An 18,569-nucleotide genomic window follows, 5' to 3' on the forward strand; every position below is an offset into this window, starting at 1 on the left:
GAAGGGTTTGTTTCAGGCTGACAATACCAGGCCAGCTGTAGTCAGTCTTGCAGACCCTGCAGGTGTTTTCGGTTAAATGTGATAATTAAATTAGCTGCACAGCATGGCTAACTCTGAAATGGCAAACCCAGCTTCCTGGGTGATCTCCCCCATATGCCTTTCTCCCACACTAAGTGCAAAGAGCAAAGAGTCAGCTTGGTGGCAAAAGCTAAAACAAAGATTGCAAGTGAAGTTTACAGATACTTTTGAAGGATACAAACAGAGACGGGGCAAGATGGGAGGCCTCTGCTCTAGAAGTCTGCAAAGCAGAACATGCTTACCTCACAGTAGATGGGAATCAAGAAAATGATTTCTTTCCTTAGGTGTACTCCATCTAACTTGTTCTGCTGCCCAACTAGATAGGTCCCTGGTACCTTCCCATCCTTAACTGTTTCTAAATTGACTTCCACTCAGATGTATAAATTTCACAATCTAAAATAGGTTGAGTATCCTTCAGCTGAAATCTTTGGGATGAGAAGTTTCAAATTTCCAATTTTGGGAGATTTGTGGATATTTGTATGTACATAATGAGATATCTTGGAGATGGGCCCCTAGCCTTAATATTAACTTAGGTTTCACATATGCCTTATACAAAGCCTGGAGGTAATTTTATACCAGCAAGATTACATTTTGACTGTGACCTGTTACATGAGGCCAAGTGTGCAATTGTCATTTATGGTGTCATATTGGCTCTCAAAGTCTTTGTATTTGGGGCATTTTGGATCTTGAATTTTGAGATTAGAGATAATTTGTACTTCTGTGTTAATTTTTCATTACTGTGACCAAAATATTTGACAAGAGCAACTTAGAGGAAAAGTTTATTTGGGGCTTATGATTTCAGAGGTTCAGTCCACAGTTGGCTGACTCCATTGCTCTGGGCATGAGGTGAGGTGGAACATCATGGTGGAAGGGTGGTGGCAAAGGAAAGTTGCTCTCAGCTCATGGCAGCTGAGGAGCAGAGAGTGAAAGGGGAAGTGGCCATGGACTGATAAAGTCTAGGCCACATTGCAATGATCTGCCTGCACTGGCCTTGTCCCGATAGCCTATAGTTATCACTCAGTAGTCCATTCGGGTTATTAATCCATCAAATGATTAGTCCACTGACGAAGGTACAGGTCTCATAATCTAATCATTTCATTCTGCGTCTGAACATTCCTGCACTGCACAACACAAGAGCTCTGTGGAGAACATTTTTAAATCCAAACCATAACGACTCCCAAAAAGATGTGAGTTAAAGAAGAGAGGGAAAACTCTTCTGTCAGCTGGTTATGCAAAAACCAAAGAAAACATTACATCTGTGATAAGAAAAAGTTGATAACCTCTGCGTCTTTCCCCAAATTGTTCTTGCTCAATATGGCTAGAAATTACCTTTGAGCTTTGCATTTGCAGAACATGGGCAGGAGATCATGTTCATGACTGCAAAATTGGTTCTCTAAGATAAAATGCCATGCCGCCACCACCACCTGTTCCACCAGTCAGCCATCAAAAAAGCACTTAAGAACTCAAAGAGTGAAGATGCTAAGAAAATTTCGAAAGTTGCTTTTCCAGTTCCTAAGCAAATCAAACCCACTTGTTGCTGTTTGTTTTTGCCAGCGTCCTACATGGAGCCAGCTTTCATTTACTGATGTTAATGGTATGTTGGGGGGCGGGTTTCAATCACCCATGTTAAGCGGCAAAGTTCTCTCTAAATCTAAATTCTGTATCTGATGCCCTTTCTTCCTATTGACTGCTAAAAAATTCCAGATGTAGTCTGAAATAGCAAACTAAGAGACTGAACAAAATCATATTCTAGCATTATTAATTGTCCACAGCTGAGGGAATAAGAGGAGGAACCAAGGTCTAAATGCTATCAAAAAGACCCAAATGGGAATTTAAACCCAGCTGAGGAAACAGACTTGATGAGGCGAAAAAGATGCCCAGGTAAAAATTCAGGGAAACCCCGACTGAATTGTTGCAGGTTACTCTCCTTGAATTCTGCTCCTAGGTCCAGCCCTGCTAATATATCATCTTGGCGTCCAGACTGACTATACCTGTAGCTATACTTATCTATTTTTTTTTTTATGTGTTGAGCATGGAACCCAGGGCCTCATGCATACTGGGTAAATGCTCTACCACTGAGCCACACCCCAGCCCTAAACTTCATTTTTATTGAGTTACTATAACATTGTTGGCTGAGTAACTCAGGAACCTAACCTTTGATAAGATTTCCCTTTCTTCATTAGTTAGCTTGCTGGTTTTCATCCATCTTCCTGTCATTCACAGAAGGTACAATACAGTAGTTTTGGTTCATTTCAAGGGGGGCAAAACATAAGAAAGCAGACACCAGAGGCAATCCAGAGGTTAAAGACATTCCTGGAAACCAGGGTTGGGGGAAGGGAGACATGCTCAGCTTGCACCCATGGAGACAGGGGCCCAGGCACCAACAGTGGGAGCCCCACCTCTCTCTACTGAGAGGCTGTAGAGCAGCAAGTGTTCCTAATCTTCAAGCCCTCTATGTGGTCCAGATGGCTACACACAGAGTCAAAGAGACTTTTCTTTGATTGCACAGTTCACTTTTAGAAATTCCTCATACCACCCAGAAATTTCAGACTGATCTACAGAGAGTTCTACAAAGATGCCAGCAGGGCCTTATCATCTTCATAAGCCAGAAAAGGTGGAACTGTATAGCCATGGTGACCTGCTTAGACAGGAGCCCCATCATCTGCAATGAAACTGTTAAGAGTTGTGTATGCTGTTGCTGAGCTCCTGGAGAACTAGGGCTATTTTATGGAGGCCTGTGGCAGAGGTATAAGAGCCTCCACATTTTAGAATAAACAGATCTGCTAAAGTCCAGCAAGGACAACAAGAAGGTCAGGTGCTGAGGTGTTTCTATGTCAGATCTCTCTGGGTGGTTCAATACCAGCCCTGTGAATCAAATTCTGTGAAGACACTGACCCCTTTGGTTCCTTGGTTCTTTTTCTTCCCTGGTATTCCAGGCCTTCGGCCAAGCTGTTCCACTTCTTGGCCTGGACGGCATTCTACCCGCCTCCACTCTAACCCCTGCAGCCTAGCTAACTTGCTTACATCTTTTACAATTCAAGTTAAATGTTAATTAACGACTCCTACATCACACATTCAAAGAGCTCAGAGCGCGGCCTGGGAGAAAGGCAGTGCCCTCCCAAGTGTTTTGTGTCTATATGTAGCTGTCACGCCGAAATGAAAAGTATGTTAGGTACATAAACAGATTTAGTCATTGTGGAGAATAATTGGCAATATCAAGAAAAACAGAAGCTGTTTGCAATTCTATTTCTAGGTATACATCTTACCAAAGCTCACACGTGCATGAAGGAATGTTTACAAGGATGTTCACTGCAGGCAGCACTGTTCATAAGGGCAAAAATGAAACGACTCTAAGTGTTTATCAGTGGGGAAGGGGATAAATAATGTCAGCATACTTATATAGCATTTAAAGGAATGAGCTTGCATTCAAAAAGATAAAATTGAGTGAAACACACAAGCTGATAAAATACACCCCAAAACCATTAATGGAAATTATGACATACACAAATATGAGGTGTCCTCTGCTTGGATACACAACAAATATCAGTTTTAAAATATCAAAACAGTTCAAAGGATACACACTGGTCATGTTATTGCTTTCCATTGGAAGGCAAGAGGAATGACAGGGCAGTGAGGATACCAAAGAGGAGTTCAATGTCAACATGGAAGGGAAAGCAAATGTTAACTGTCATACAGGTAAATATTCATATATGCATAAATATATACATGAAAACTATAGCAAAACATACAAATACATATGTATATGTGTGTGTGTGTGTGTGTGTGTGTGTGTGTGTGTGTGTGTATATACACATCCCAAATTATTTTTTTGTATATTTTGCTCTTTTCTTTTACCAAAATAAAAAGGAAAGGAACAGAAGAGGGAGGGCAAGTTTTGGGAAATCAGATGTATTCCTTCACACTGTGTTGAGGAAATTTAAAAAGCTCTGACTACATCAGGGAAAGACAGGGAAGGATGACAGGAAAAAGAAAACAGCTAAAAAATAAATTCAGCAACTTAGGCCCTAAGCAATTTAGTGAGATGTCTTAAAATTTAAACAATTAAAATAAAAAGGGCTAGGAATGTGGCTCAGGGGTTAAGCATCCTGGGTTTAATCCCTGGTATCCAAAAGTAGATAAATAAATAAAATAAAAATAAAGATAAAATTTTTAAAAAGTCAATAATAACTTTAAAAAATTTATATTTGGTCAACATTAGCCATAAAAGTATGGCTCAGACTTTAGTATAAACAAATCACTTGGAAGCTTATTAATAACAGAGACCTTTGCTGTCCCTTTTGCCCCTCATTATGATTTAGGAGATCTGGAATGTGCCCAATGATCTTTCTATTCAAATGCAAACATCCCTAGTATAGTGGTCTAGGCTTTGTTAATATATAGAGCAAATTTTTTAAAAACTCAAAGGAAATTAATATTGCAGTTTTAACATAGAAATCTATGCTCTATTGCTCATACATGGCTATCCAATAGTGACTCTTTGAAGAAAATTTTATATTTTGATGATAATAAATTGAATTATTATATACAATGTTTATTTAGATAGCTCTGCAAAATGTTGACCCTATTATAGAGCAATGTTTTTTTTTTTTTTGTACAATTGAAATGCTGAAGGCACACTTGTAAAACTTACGACAACTCTTATTCTAGGTAACAATTAAATAGAACAATTCTAGTGTTATAATTTAAATGATAACTTCTTCACTTCCTAACTTCCCAAGCAGTCAGGACTCCTCCTCAGTTCCCACAACTGCACCCTACCCAGGGCTGTGGTTTACCTGGGGACATGCCCAGTCTCCCCTCTGGGCTGTGTTACTGCCTTCTAACAGGGAAGGTCTTGTGCTCATCTTTGGGTGTTTGGCATGCAGTAGGAAATCTAGTAGTTGTTGAATAAGTTAGCACATCTGAACAGGTCTTATCTCTAAGGCATGCAGTGAAAAAGAAGTCTCTAGCATAGCAGTTTGGACAGACATGTTCTCTTAAGTGCCAAATTGTAAATATTTAGTCTTGGCAGGCATAAGGGTTTCTCTTGCAACTTTTTCACCTGCCATTGCAGCTTGAAGGCAGCCACAGATAATAATTAAGTAACTGAGTACAGCTGTTTCAATAAAGTTTTATGAACACCGAAATCTGAATTGCACATTATTTTCATGTGCCATGAAATATTTCTCATTTTTAAAATACTTTGAAATGTAAAACAACAACAACAACAACAACAAAAACCTTCTTAGCTTGTGGGTCATATAAAAACTAGCAGCAGGTCTGCTGCTCTAGCAGATCTGGGCCAAGAGGTAGATGAAGAAAGCACGGGATACCAGACAAGTAGGATATACTGAGCAGGAGAAAAAGAGAAAAGCAGGATCCACGATGGATGAAAAAGCCCATGGACCCTCACAGTACCTGTGCATAGGATAAAAGGAAACCATGCAGACACAAAAACAAGCAACCAAGTTTGTGATGTTTCCTGATGTTTCATTGGTGTTATTTTTCTGTTGTTTTAAACCAGTTCTACATAAGGATAGAGCTCACATTTAATTACGGCTATGGACGTCAGAAAAATACATTGGTATAGTTACAAGGTATTAGCATTACTATTTAAAGTGAGAAACAATTAATTGAGCAAAACCAAACACAAAAATTTTTTAAGTCATAAAGTTTTACCATTTCCAGCATTGCTGAAACATTCCTAGTCTCTGCTGCCTACTCTCCGGTGGAGATGTAAATGAGCAGAGAAGCAGACAAGACAGGAGCAAAAGCAGACAAAAGGGATTCTGTCTCAGAATAACCAGGATTGACTGTCCTGTCCTGTCCCACCCAGTCCTGCTGCATAAAGCCCTAGATGTCTCAGGGGTTCCAAGTCAGAGACTGCTCCTCTCATTAAAAATAATTACAACTTTTTAAATAGCACACATGGTTATTACATAAAAATTCAAAAATAAAGAAGCCAAGAGAAGAAAAGCCAAGTTTGGATATCAGTGGCTAACTTGTAGACTGTTTTCCTTGACTGCATTGTGTGTGTGTGTACATAGTTTTTTTTTTTTTTTTTTTTAAATAAAAAAAAAAAAAAAAAAAATATCCTTTTCATTTTGTAGATGAAGAGAGTGAAGGCCTGGTAACTATAATTCAAGACTGTGCATAAAATGAGCTTATAAACATGCAGGATAAGAACCTCTGCAGGTTAGGCCAATGTTCTCCCCTACGGCCACCTAACAGAAATAATTAGCAACTTGGCTAAGTCAGTACCTTGACCATAGCAAGGCTCAAGAAGTTAATACATGTTGAAATAAATGATGATGCCAGATGGATGGTGCCATTTCTTTATCTCACTTCACTCCGTCCAAGCCAGCAGCATCAGAGATCTCCTGATTATGGATAACACTGGGGAGCATAGTTTTCAATAGGCTGCCAAGTCACAAAGGCAGTTCCTTGAACAATAATTGGCATGTAATCTAGACTTTTTGCTATGGGAAGTGCTTCAGCTGAACTTTTCTTTGGACTCTCTTTTAATATAAGGCACCACTGTGGGTCCATTATGGACTAGTTTATTGGGAATTCAGTTTTGGATTCCCCCACCTGCTAAGGGGAGTATTTGAAGTGGCAGAAAACATCAAGACATTTGCATAAGGGTTGCCTGAAGTTTCAGCTGAGTAAGATCAGACTTCACCATGAGTCAAACAATTTCTGATGTGCTTACTCATGTCAAGAATCACAACACACTAATATCATGACAAGGAAAGGATAATCTATATTTTTTGTGCTACTACTCTTTGCTTCATTAACCATCTGGCTGGGGCTAGGGAGAAAGACACTGTAAGACAGGCTATGACAGAGGAAGAGAGACTCATAACTAGGTGGCATGCAAACTAGTATATGTGACAGTTCTAGTAAGGAGGGGAGTATAGTTTTTAAAGTATCAAAATAACAATACAGAGGATGAGAAAACACGACATGGCCAGCTGGACTGAGAGGTATGGGAAACCCCCATTTTCCTGGTGACGTAAGGAAACATGTTTAATTATGCCCATTTTGGGGGGGAACTGGTGAACCAAGCTAGCACCTTCCCTCCATCAATATCACTGCAGATGATTCTGGGTCTAGGGAATATCCAAAGACAGGCAGAGAGAGGAGGTATGCCTCCGTGAAGTGTCAGTTCATGCAAAAACAGAATCAAGCATTCTGGGGAATGAGGCTGTGTAACCAGGCATTAGAGAAACACCTGAATGCTGTTTGCTGTGTTATATTTGTTATTGCTACAGCCCTATCTTCCACATAATGATGTATAACAAGGTTATCCAGGCACATAAAAGATCCCCCATAGAGTTAATATCTGTGCCAAAGCCTGATGCTTCTAATGTGAAACAGGATCCTTTATGGCCAAGAACCGCATGTAAGCAAACATGAATCTTGTGAATACCTGCCCAGAATCCTTTGCATAATGGCACCCAATTTTTCCTTAGAGAATTTCTAGCTGGGTGCCCCTCTCCCATTACATAAGGTCCTATTGAGACAGACATCATTACCCTATGTACATGTATGATTACACGAATAGTATGAATCTACATCATGTAGAACCATAGAAATGAAATCATGTACCCCACTTGTATACCATGAATCAAAATTAAAAAAAATAAATAAATAATAATAAAAAAAATAAGACCAGTCAACCCAAACTCAAAAAAAAAAAGGAAAGTTAAGTATTCCACTATTGCCTGGCCACAGAAGTGCACATGTTACCCAAGAAAGGTCATTACAACTCTATACTAGGAATGTCAACCCATAATGGAGTCACAAGCGAACAAAGGGGTTGGGGCTGAGATGCTGCAAACGCAGTGCACCAAAGGGGTCACTCATGAATTGCCTGCATACTTTCCACTGTGTCTTTCATTCATTTATTCAACAAATGATTTTTGACTGTCTCCTACTAGGTAAAGAACACTCCCCAGGTGCTGAGGATTCAGGAGTGCAGAAGAGATGGAAATCAGCCTCACAGAGCTCACAGTTCAGTGAGGAGGCAACGATAAGCAACCAAATAAGTGAAATATATAGCATATTTGATGATAACATGCGCTATGGAAAAATAAGCAATGCTGTTGGGTGGGGAATGTGGGGGTAGGAGCTTGTGATCTTGGAGCAACCAAGGAAGACCTCGCTTCACTGGGAAGGAAAGAATGAAAGGTAGGTCTGAGGACCGAAAGCCTGCGTCCTGGGGCACAGCAAATGAGACTGAAAAGGAGCAGGGACGAAGGCAAAGGAAAGCCCAGAGAGTGTGATGCCCTGCAAGTCAAGTGAAGAAGACATTTCAAGGTGGAAGGAGTGCAAGAGACTGTGTTAAATCCTTCAGGATAATCAAGGAAGGTTAAGTCTGGAACTGATTTATGGATGTGAGGTCCTAGGCAACACTGACAGGAGGCTTTTCAGTGGAATAATGGATGAAAAAGCCTGAGTAGGTTCAAGAGAGAATGAATGTGAAAAGAGGATTTGGGAACAGTGAACACAGTCAACTATTTGGGAAGTTCTAAGGAAAAGAGGACAAGGCATCTAGAAGGGGAAATGGGACTGGAAAAGCTTTTCCTTTCCTTTTTTTTTTTTTGTACTGGGAATTGAACCCCAGAGATGCTCAACCATTGAACCACATCCCCGGCCCTTTGTAATTTTTTATTTTGTGACAGGGTCTGGCTGAATTGCTTAGTGCCTTGCTAAATTGCTGAGGTTGGCTTTGAACTTGTGATCCTCCTACCTCAACCTCCCCAGCTGCTGGGATTGCAGGTGTGGGCCACCTCACCAGGCCTGGGGAAATTTCTTTACAGTTATTTTCTTTCTTTTCTTTTCTTTTTCTTTTTCTTTTCTCTTCTCCCCCCCCCCCCCCCCCCCCCCCCCGCCTCTCTCAAATGGGTACTGAGAATTGAACCCAGGGCACTCTACCACTGAGCTACATCCCAGTTCGTTAATTTTTTAATTTTGAAACAGGGTCTCACTAAGTTGCTCAGGGCCTTGCTAGGTTGCTGAGGCTGGCCTGGAACTTTCAATCCTCCTGAGTCACTGGGATTACAAGTGTGTGTCACCATGCCTGGCTGTTTTCTTGGTTTTTAAAGGATTGCAGAAATTACCACGTGCTATCTGCTGATTGAAAAGAGACACCAGAGACAGAAGAGTTAATTATATAGAGGGAAGACTCTATATAATAGAGGAAACTGCTGGAGCCAAATCCTTTGGATACAGTTGGGAATCAATTGGCTCTAGAGCCCCAAGAAAGGTAGATAGGAACACTACCTGTTCCTCTACCACAGAAGAGGGATGGTAGAAACACAGGTACAAGTGTGGATATGGTGGAGGTAGTTCATGGAAGTTCTCTTCCAATGGGAAGCAAGATCTGAGCAAGAAAAGAAGCATTGGCCTAGGAAAATGCTGTAGGATGTCAGGCACCAGGAGGACCCTTGGGGTTCCCCTGAAATGTCTGAAGGTTCAACTCTACTTTCAATTATGTGATTGACCCTAGAAACTTTCTAATAAATTTCCTTCTTTTAATTAGCCACAGTTAACATCTGTTGCTAACAACCCCAAACGAATATACCAACTCTTTTTTGAGGCCTAGGGCACCCCATTTTCTCACTGAAGGTCTGACTTTAATAAAATGATGATTTTATTCAACCCAATATTCTGCTCCTTCAAGTGCAGAAGAAGATCTTGCAAAATACCATCACACCAAACATTTTGAGTTCCTCTACAGTTTACTGAATAGAATCAAGAAAAAAAATGATTTGCACTTACAATGCCAAATTAGAAACATTAAATCAGGATGCTCAACTGCCTAAGGAAAAACATTCCTGTACATGTGAGAAAGCAAAAAGAACTAAAAACACTTCAAACACCTAAACCGTTCTTCAAACCCCTTTATGAGTAAAACAGCAAAACAGACAAAGTAGCTATTGAAACAGAATGATGTTGAATATAGGCACAACCTTCCTCACACTAGAGAAATACTTCATTACATATTTCAGTAACTCGGGAAGGAAATCCATGTGAAGACTGTACTTGTGGAAAAATCCGGAGGCAGGGACAGTTTTCACAGTGGATGGTAACATTTGATCCAGGAATGCATTTGAGAGGACATGAAACTGAGTCACACAGAAGGAAAGTCAGAGTCTCCCACGAAGAGAAGCATTTCAAAGATCACAAAGATGAGTGGAAATTTCCAGACCATGCAGACTAAGATAAGTCTTCATGATATAATGTGTTGTCCCCCTCCAGGAAATTAAGAGTTATTAAACTGCAGCAAAGACAGCTGCTTCTGAGATGAAATCAGCCTTGCAACACCAAGAAGCAGGAGGGTAAGGGGGAGGGAGGGGGTAGGAAGAGCTGCCCCCCCCCCCCCCCCCGCCATGGAAGACAGCCCCTTTCAGCTTGCTCTTTTGAGCAGGTGCTCTGTTCCACGGGGCAATGAATCATGGTGAGCCCTGAATCCTCACAGGGAAGTGTGAGGTTTGGTGTAAGGTGGGACCTGAAACCAGATATGAACAGCTGGCCCTGTGCTGGCTCATGTTTTGCTAGGAAGGGTAAGATGCTCAGCCCTTGGGCCAAATGCACACAAACAGCCAAGAAAACAATAGCAAAGCAAAAATAAACACATGCATGCATGCACGCGCACGCGCACACACACACACACACACACACAGATATATATATGCATGGGGGGGTGTGGTGTTGTGTGTGTGTGTGTGTGTGTGTGTGTGTGCGCACACCGTTTTCAACACCCATCCCTAAAGGTTTTGCTTACCAATAACATAACTGTGAAGAAGTCCCATCCAGTCAGTGAGAACGGCTTGTTTTGGTTTAATTGCTTCCATAATTAAAACTTAAGGCACAGCTCCATGATCATCCTTCTTCCACTTCCCCATCTCTCAAACAGATTATAAAAGTTAACACTGACGGAGGGTATACTTCATGCTAGATACTCTTCTACAGAGTTTAATGTGGATTTAATTTAATTCTCACAACTATAAGAGGATAGGTCCTCTTAATGGCTTACTTTAGGTTTCCCATAAAGAAGAGACCGATGTAAGTAAAGGCTTTTTGGTACTACTTTATGAAGAGATTCTCAGGAGGAATGAAGCAGAGAAGGTAGCCACCACCTGGGGTCAAGGACCAACACTCAGTCTCTTGGATCCATCTTCAAAGAGGATGTGTAATGACAGCCTCTTCAAATACCCAACTCCGTCTCCCTCTGGCCAGAGGTTTTCCCCTGAAAGCTTTAACATTGTTGGCCTCTGGTTATGGGTGCATGGTGCCATCTGTGTCATGCCTCCATAGGGTTGAGGATAAGGGCTAAGAGACTCGGGCACATGGTATGGGCAGGAGGCTACGAGGTGTCAGGCTGCACTGCACAATGTGAGCTAGAGGCCACACAGAACTTGTCACTGCAGTGGTGGCTGCAATACAGACAGGAGAAGCAAGAGAAGCTGATGAGTTAATTTAAAAGTTTCTGATGCAATTGTTATCACCTCTTTGTTCAGGAAAGGAAATTTTGGAATACAGAAGTAATTCATACAGGGTTACAGGAGAGACAAGATGAAAATCAGGCAGTCTGGCTGCAGAATGTTCTCTCTTAACCACTCTGTTCTCAGCCTGGAAAGATGAACTTCAAGTTCCTAAAAATCTGCCCTGCCATATTTGAGCCACAATTGTTGTGAAGAATTGGTGAGAAGTCAGTCAGTGTAAGAAAGTGTGGCTACTAATGATGAATAATGATACTAATGATGAATTATTCACTGAATAATGAAAAGGCAAGAAAGGACTCCCGTGTCTCAAAAGAGAGGCTACTGTCCCTGCTCCTGAGGCCAATGCATGAGAGGGGGACATCATGGTTTGCTAAGCGTTGGCCAAAAAGAAACTAAGGCATGGTTATGTTTGCTGATACTCGTGCTCTTATAATACCCGTAAAATAAAAAAAAAAAAAAAGGGGGGGGGGGAGTGGCAATTAAGAAGGGAATTTGAGAGGGAAGTCCATGGGTGACTCCTGAGCTCAAAAAAGGAAGAAGCGAATTAGAAAACAGCAAAGCCATTGAAAAATCAATCCAAACAGAAGAGGAACAACTCAAAACAAACTAGAGGCCCAAATCAAAGGAGCCCTAAGACCGTGGAGGATTAACAGCTTGAAGCCAGGCATTTCCCCTTGGAGAATGGGCGTTCCACAGGGTGGGAAAAATGTAGTTCCTTGAATTCAGAATCCCGTTGATTTTTTTTTTTTTTTTTAAAGCAAAAACTTTAAACTGAACTTGTATCTTTCTTTCTCCTAACCCTGAGGATGGAAAGCCACAGACCAGAGAAATTCTTACACTGAAAGTAAGTGAAAGTCTGGCAGCTAGGCTAAATAAGGATTGAGCTCTGATTTCTTCTTCTACATTTCCATTAATTTAAAGCGCTAAGTTGTCTGTTTGCTTTAAAATATGTGGTTGTCCTCTTTGCAGTGTCCCTTTAAATAGATTTTCCTTTGGCTCTGCCAAAAATAGCTGGAGAAGGTCCTTTGAGAATCCATTCTTAGTCTTTAAAAAAACACACACACTCTTTTCCCTGCCCTGTAAGCATAAATAGGCCTGGAAGCAGTGTTTCCCGCTTCTTCCAGGGACCTCCAATCTATCAAAAATAATAAGTCTTTCAGGGGAAAAAAAGAAGCAAGTGAGGGAAGTAAGTCTCCCAGCCCAATTCTGCTGGCTCATTTATGTGATCAACAAATACTGGGCTCTTCTTTTGGGTTAAGCAGACAGGCTGGCTAGGGATTGAAAACCCTTTCAATGCCTACACACAGCCAAGCAGAAGGGATGCTAGAAATGGCCGGATGCAAGCAGTGGGCCAGGTGCAAGAGACAATCCTGACAGTGTGGAGCTAATGCACACTGGAGAAGGCACACCACAGAAGAGCGGCTCTGGTTTCTACTCAGCTCCAGTCAACTGTCAGCAGAGAGATTGGAATATTTCAAGTAAAAAGTAACCCCTTTTAAAGTATTTGCTATTTGTTCAAATTTTTTAAAACAGCAATGTGTGGGGCAACATCACCAAAGAGAACACATGTGGGCTGCTCCAGCTAGAGCTCTTGTTTGCAACTTTTAGGTAAAGAAAGATGAAAGACTGTCCAGCCCCTGGGAGCTTCTAATTTAGCTCAAATAAGAGATGCACTTGGCAAACTGTCCCACAGGTAGACAGTGGTACCTTCAAAAAGAGCAACAAGAGAGGCCATGGGAGCTCAGGAAAGCAAGAGGGCACTTGAACCAGGAAGGAATGTCATAGGCAGAGCCATGTGAGCTGAAGCCAGAATGAGGTAGCCTTTGGCAGGCAGAAGCTGGGGAGGGGCTGTTCCAGAAAGAAGAAAATGAACTGCACAAAAGAAGAAGTTGGAGCAGGGGAAGAGAACGTTGGAGAAATGGTCAAGGGACTATTCATGTTTCAATTCAACAAATATTCCTGAGTGTCTACTGTGTACCACACAGTAGGGACACACTGGTGATCATGACAACCACAGGATAAGGTTGCAGATTCTGAAAGTGCTAGGTTCAAACAAGGCCCTAGGGCTATAATCAGGGCTTTATCTTAAGACCAATGGGGGAAATGCCTTTGAAGTTTTATTAAGCAGAGGAATCACATGTTGAGACCTGCCCATTTTCAAAGTTCCCTGGCAGCAGGGCTGGCACTCTGTGGGCTGGAGGGGAGCCAGTGCAACCAAGGAAGGGGCTTTGCAAGAAGTCTGGGAAAAACATGGCAGCTTAGACTAGGGAGTTCATGATGGAGACAGAAAGAAGTGAATGGATTCAAGAGAGAGATAAGAGTTCAAATCACTAGAACTATCCCTTCAGGGTAGAGTTGATGAGGGAAAAGACAAATGGGACCAGAGTATATGGTTAGTGTGGCTCTACTGGGGTACCAGGCCACATCACCAGTGGTCCAGCCATGCAATTCTGCACTAGCAACAGAAGGGTGTCCAGTGATTACTAGAGATCAAAGGATTGTGAGCCAGCATGTTTGGCTGAGGCATGGCAGCCAGAGAAGTTCACAGGAGCTTTCCACCTTAGAAAGTCATCACCTCAAAAGTACTTTGAGTACTTTTGCTTTAAATGTGCTTTGTAAAGTTCTTCAGTTATTCTGCTTTGTTTGAGGGCTAAGAAATAAATAGTTGTTTTCAAGTGTTCAACAGCTCTTCACTATGTTAGCTTTTATCTTTCAGACTTGGAATGGAAGAAGGAATACTGGAGTATCTATAAGATAAGTGTTAATGCCAAGAGTCAATGTTCACCTCTTTTTAAAAAAAAAAAAAAAAACAAGGTCTCACCTAGTTGCTCAGGCTGGCCTGGAACTTGCAATCCTCTTAACTCAGCCTCCAGAGTCACTAGGAGTACAGTCATGCACCACTGTACCCAATTACCCACCTCCTTTTGTTTTGACCCTGAAGTTCAAGGAATACTTCTCAACTACCAGGGCCTGCCCATCCTCCTTTGGGTCAAGACTTTCTAGTGACTTTCTTTACAACCATTGACATTTGCACATGAATTCAATCCACTGTTTCTAGATCGTTAAGGAAACATAAATATATTTTCTTAATTAGCAGGGATACCTGAAGAACTCAGACTTTGGTCACAGGAATGAGAAACAAGCCAAGCCTCCAGATGTTTAATCCTTGATAACTTCTGCCTATGGAGTCTATATATTGTGATAAGTTCTCACTTGTATGCTGAGTGTCCCACAATAATTTTTTTTTTTCATGATTCTCATGATCAATAAAATTTTGTCCTTTTTGGAAAGTCATAGCATGTAACAGATGATCAAAATAAACATTAGACAACTGGGTACTAAAAAGACCAACAAGAAAAAGGAAATACACAATAGGACTAAAGTCAGTTTTGCCTTCTTCATATACTCTCTGTTACCTTCGACCATAAAACTCATAATTTAGTGTGTGTGCCCACACTGCAAATGTACTCTGCTCTTCTCCCAACTTGGCCTTTTGGTCCCATGAGTCTTGACTGAGTTAGCACACTATGCAAGGATCACTCAATAAACTTAATGATCTTTCTTGGGCGCTATTTTATCAAGACTACTTGCAGCACATACTGTGGGCTGCCTAGTTAAAGTTCTTCTTTTATTCTGGTGTCCTTGCTTCCTGTGAGTGGCTCAGGTAAAACTTGTTTGATGTAAAATTATCATGGAGGGTTGGGGATGTAGCTCATTGGTAGAGTACTTGCCTAAAATTATCACAGCAGTTCCTTTCTCCTTGGAGGTGATTGCTTTGGACCAATGAGATGCACTGGGAAGTCTACTGGAGAACATCTGGGAAAAGTATCCTCACAGCTTTTCAAGAGACTCAAAGAAGAAATAATGCCTCCCCTGCTTTTTACAAGCCTTGGTGTGAGAGGACACAATGTAACAACTTAGGAATCCTGAGAGAAGCAGGCCATCACAATCAGCCTGGCTGAGTAGGAAGAAGAAATACTGAATACTTCATGGACCAAGAAAGAACCACTCTCAGAAGTGACTTTGTGTAGTGACACAGTAGATTCCCTTATTGTTCAAGCCATTTCAAATTGGATTTTCTGTTTCTTACAGCCCAAAGCATCCCATATGATACAATGCCTCCTTGGAGAAGTAAGGCAAGGCTCTGCCTCTCTCGCAACACCTTGGCAACAAAGGAATTATTGCTCCAAAAAAGGAAAGAGACTAAGATTTATTTCTCAGTAAGTGTTTTGGGAAAACCAGCTGTGAAAAGGTATTTTTAATAGCGACTCCTGATGTATGGGAGTACTTCGAAATCCTCCCGCATAGTGTAAACACTACAATAAAGTTAGGATGAGCCACTATGAATGGTATGTGTGGGGATACACAACACACTTGGAGTCATCGTAATATGTAAACATCAGGAAACTACCATGAAATTAGTCTTTATTACTCATCTAATCTTATTTACTTCTACAATTGTAAGACTGGGAATTTTTTTCTGTCATCCCTGTTACCCACCTCTATGCCCACTTGATAAAAACAGAATCTTACAACAGATAGAGTTCCCTACCAATAGATAGAAAACTCAAGAAAAACTGGGGTTCAATGAGATAGAACAATTTGCACAAGGATCCAAAACTAGCTTGGGATGGTTTTTCCATAATTAAAAATGCTTTATGCATGATTTTCAAATCAAAAGCCCAATTTAATGCAGACAAATTGCAACATACTGAAAAAAAATCAAACAAGATTTTTCTCTTTACTAATTTGATCATGACAATAAAACCTTTTTGAACTTGAAGGTTTAAGTTTCTTTTACCTATGACTAATACCCTCCTAAATCTCAATCCATATTCTATTTAGTACTATTTCTCTTACCTAAAATACCTTACATATGGCCCATTCTGTAGGCCAGTGGTTCTCAAAAGGACTGTATAATAATTGCCTGGAAAATAAATTAGAAATAGATATTTGTAGGCAGAATCTGATTTAGTAGACCCAGAATGAGGCCCAGAAATGCCAACATAAACAAGCACCCCAGGTGATTCTAACCATGCTCTGAGATACATGATTTTCAGATTATATGCCAGATTCCAAGATCCAAATAGAAAAAAAAACTAATTATCAAAGTAGTTTTAAGCTGGAATGACAAAGATATGTGCATGACTGCGTATGATTTTTATGTTCTCTCTGAGGTCTGAAACAAACTCAACATCTGATTTAGATGCTCCTTGGTAATCATTTGCTTTAGAGATCTGGAGTTTTTATCCTTTCCCTCCAAGACTTTTTCCCCTATGAATGCATTTTTCCTCAGGATTAAACATAAAATGTCTTAACTTTCTCTCAGAGCTAAAGGAAATGAATTTTGGAGAATGTTTCCAAAAAGTACTTTAAAAAATACACAATACAGAATGCCTTGCCTTTGAACCAGAGGCCTGAGATGCATGAGGCAAACAGTAGGTAATGAGAGAAGTAAACACTGGGTTTTCCAGTAGCATTGGCCCTGAAACTAAAACTTAGGAAGGAAGCTGACTATTAAGAAAGTGATCCAGAGGAACAATAGCTCAAGCGGATCCTAGGGTAAATGTGAACCTGAGAAAACTGGAATTAGACAAAAGCTCTTATCCCAAGTTAACTTTCCCTTACTGCTGGATTTTAAAATAAGGACAGTACTGTAAATGAGAATATAGTTTAAGTGGAATCTTAGAACTCTTGTGGGTGCCAAAGAATTTTCTGAGAACTAGATAAAACTACTGAAATTAGCAGTGCTCACTTAAGCCTATCACTCTCCCCAAGGGCATTTCAAATCAGAGGCTCTGCAAACCAAGAACACAGCAGGGGAAAAGTGGAGTCTGTGTTTTTCAACCCCGGCATGGACCAACTCACCTTATAGCAGCAGAGCTCATCTACAAGTAGATTTCTTAATGACTCAATGAACAGAGAAATGTGATACAACCAAAAAAAAAAAAAAAATTCTCAAGTATCAACGGTAAGGCACAATGCTCCCGAAATGCTGTGGAGTGAGAAACTCCACTGACCAAATTGTTTAAATTGGTTAGAAGGCAAAATGTCAGGTACACAGTGATAACTTGCATATACCAACTGTTTTATGCTTTAGGTTAGGAACAAGGACAGACTGAATTTAATGTGATTAGGAGAAGATGGGATGAATAAAAAGGAAGAAATGAACAACCCATCAGGAGATGAACAGGCTCAACTCTGCGAGATCTACCTCATGAGTTCTCTTTTGTTCTGTTAATCTTTTTTTCTCCCCCTCCTTCTTTAAAGAGCCCTAACAATCCTCAGAGCAATTTACAAATGGGAAAAATTCAATACTGGCCCTGCTGGATCACTATTCACTCTTGGTTTCTTTCAGTCCAATTAGGCTCTCATTCTAATTGCACAGCTTGAAAAGACCCACTGTGATCTGCTGGCGGCTAATCAGTCTCCTCCAACTCCTCCCAGCAGGCCTCAAGGCCACCTTATGACTCAGTGGCCATAAAGTGGTCATAAGCATCCCCACGTATGGTTGGCTGGAGTGTGTACCTGGAATCTCCTCTGCATGCCTTTCAAGTGTGCAAAGTTTTGCAACTAAGATTGAAGTAGCCTTATAGTTTAACAAATAACTGTCTGAGTTGTGTGGAACAGGTATCATACAGTCATTTCAGAGGATCTGGAGCTGCTTTTTAAAGCCCAGATTCTCATTATTTTAAACACATTTCATCAGGATTCTTTGATATTTGGGGGAGATTCTCCCTGAAAATTCACATGTTCTTTGTTATGCTTCCTATTTTTGAGCATGCAATTGTGATATGGCATGACAAGAAAAAAAAATTTATCTAGAACAATTCTTCACTCTGCCCAGTTGCTTCTCACCAACACACGGAACACTCACATTATTGCATAACACCTGTGCAAATCTTTATGCTACTATACATGCTTTCTCTCCAAAAGGTAATATAAAGTGCTTGACAGATATAAGAAAACTAATCATCA

General features: G+C 40.7%; 1 protein-coding gene across 7 annotated transcripts in view; it reads right to left on the reverse strand.

The window, feature by feature from the left end:
- ARHGAP26 (Rho GTPase activating protein 26) overlaps positions 1-18,569 on the reverse strand; it is a 419,232-nt gene that overhangs the window by 135,790 nt on the left and 264,873 nt on the right. The gene's annotated exons all lie outside the window — the stretch shown is intronic.

This window comes from Sciurus vulgaris (genome assembly GCF_902686455.1).
Source record: "Sciurus vulgaris genome assembly, chromosome: 6".
Lineage (NCBI taxonomy): Eukaryota > Metazoa > Chordata > Mammalia > Rodentia > Sciuridae > Sciurus > Sciurus vulgaris.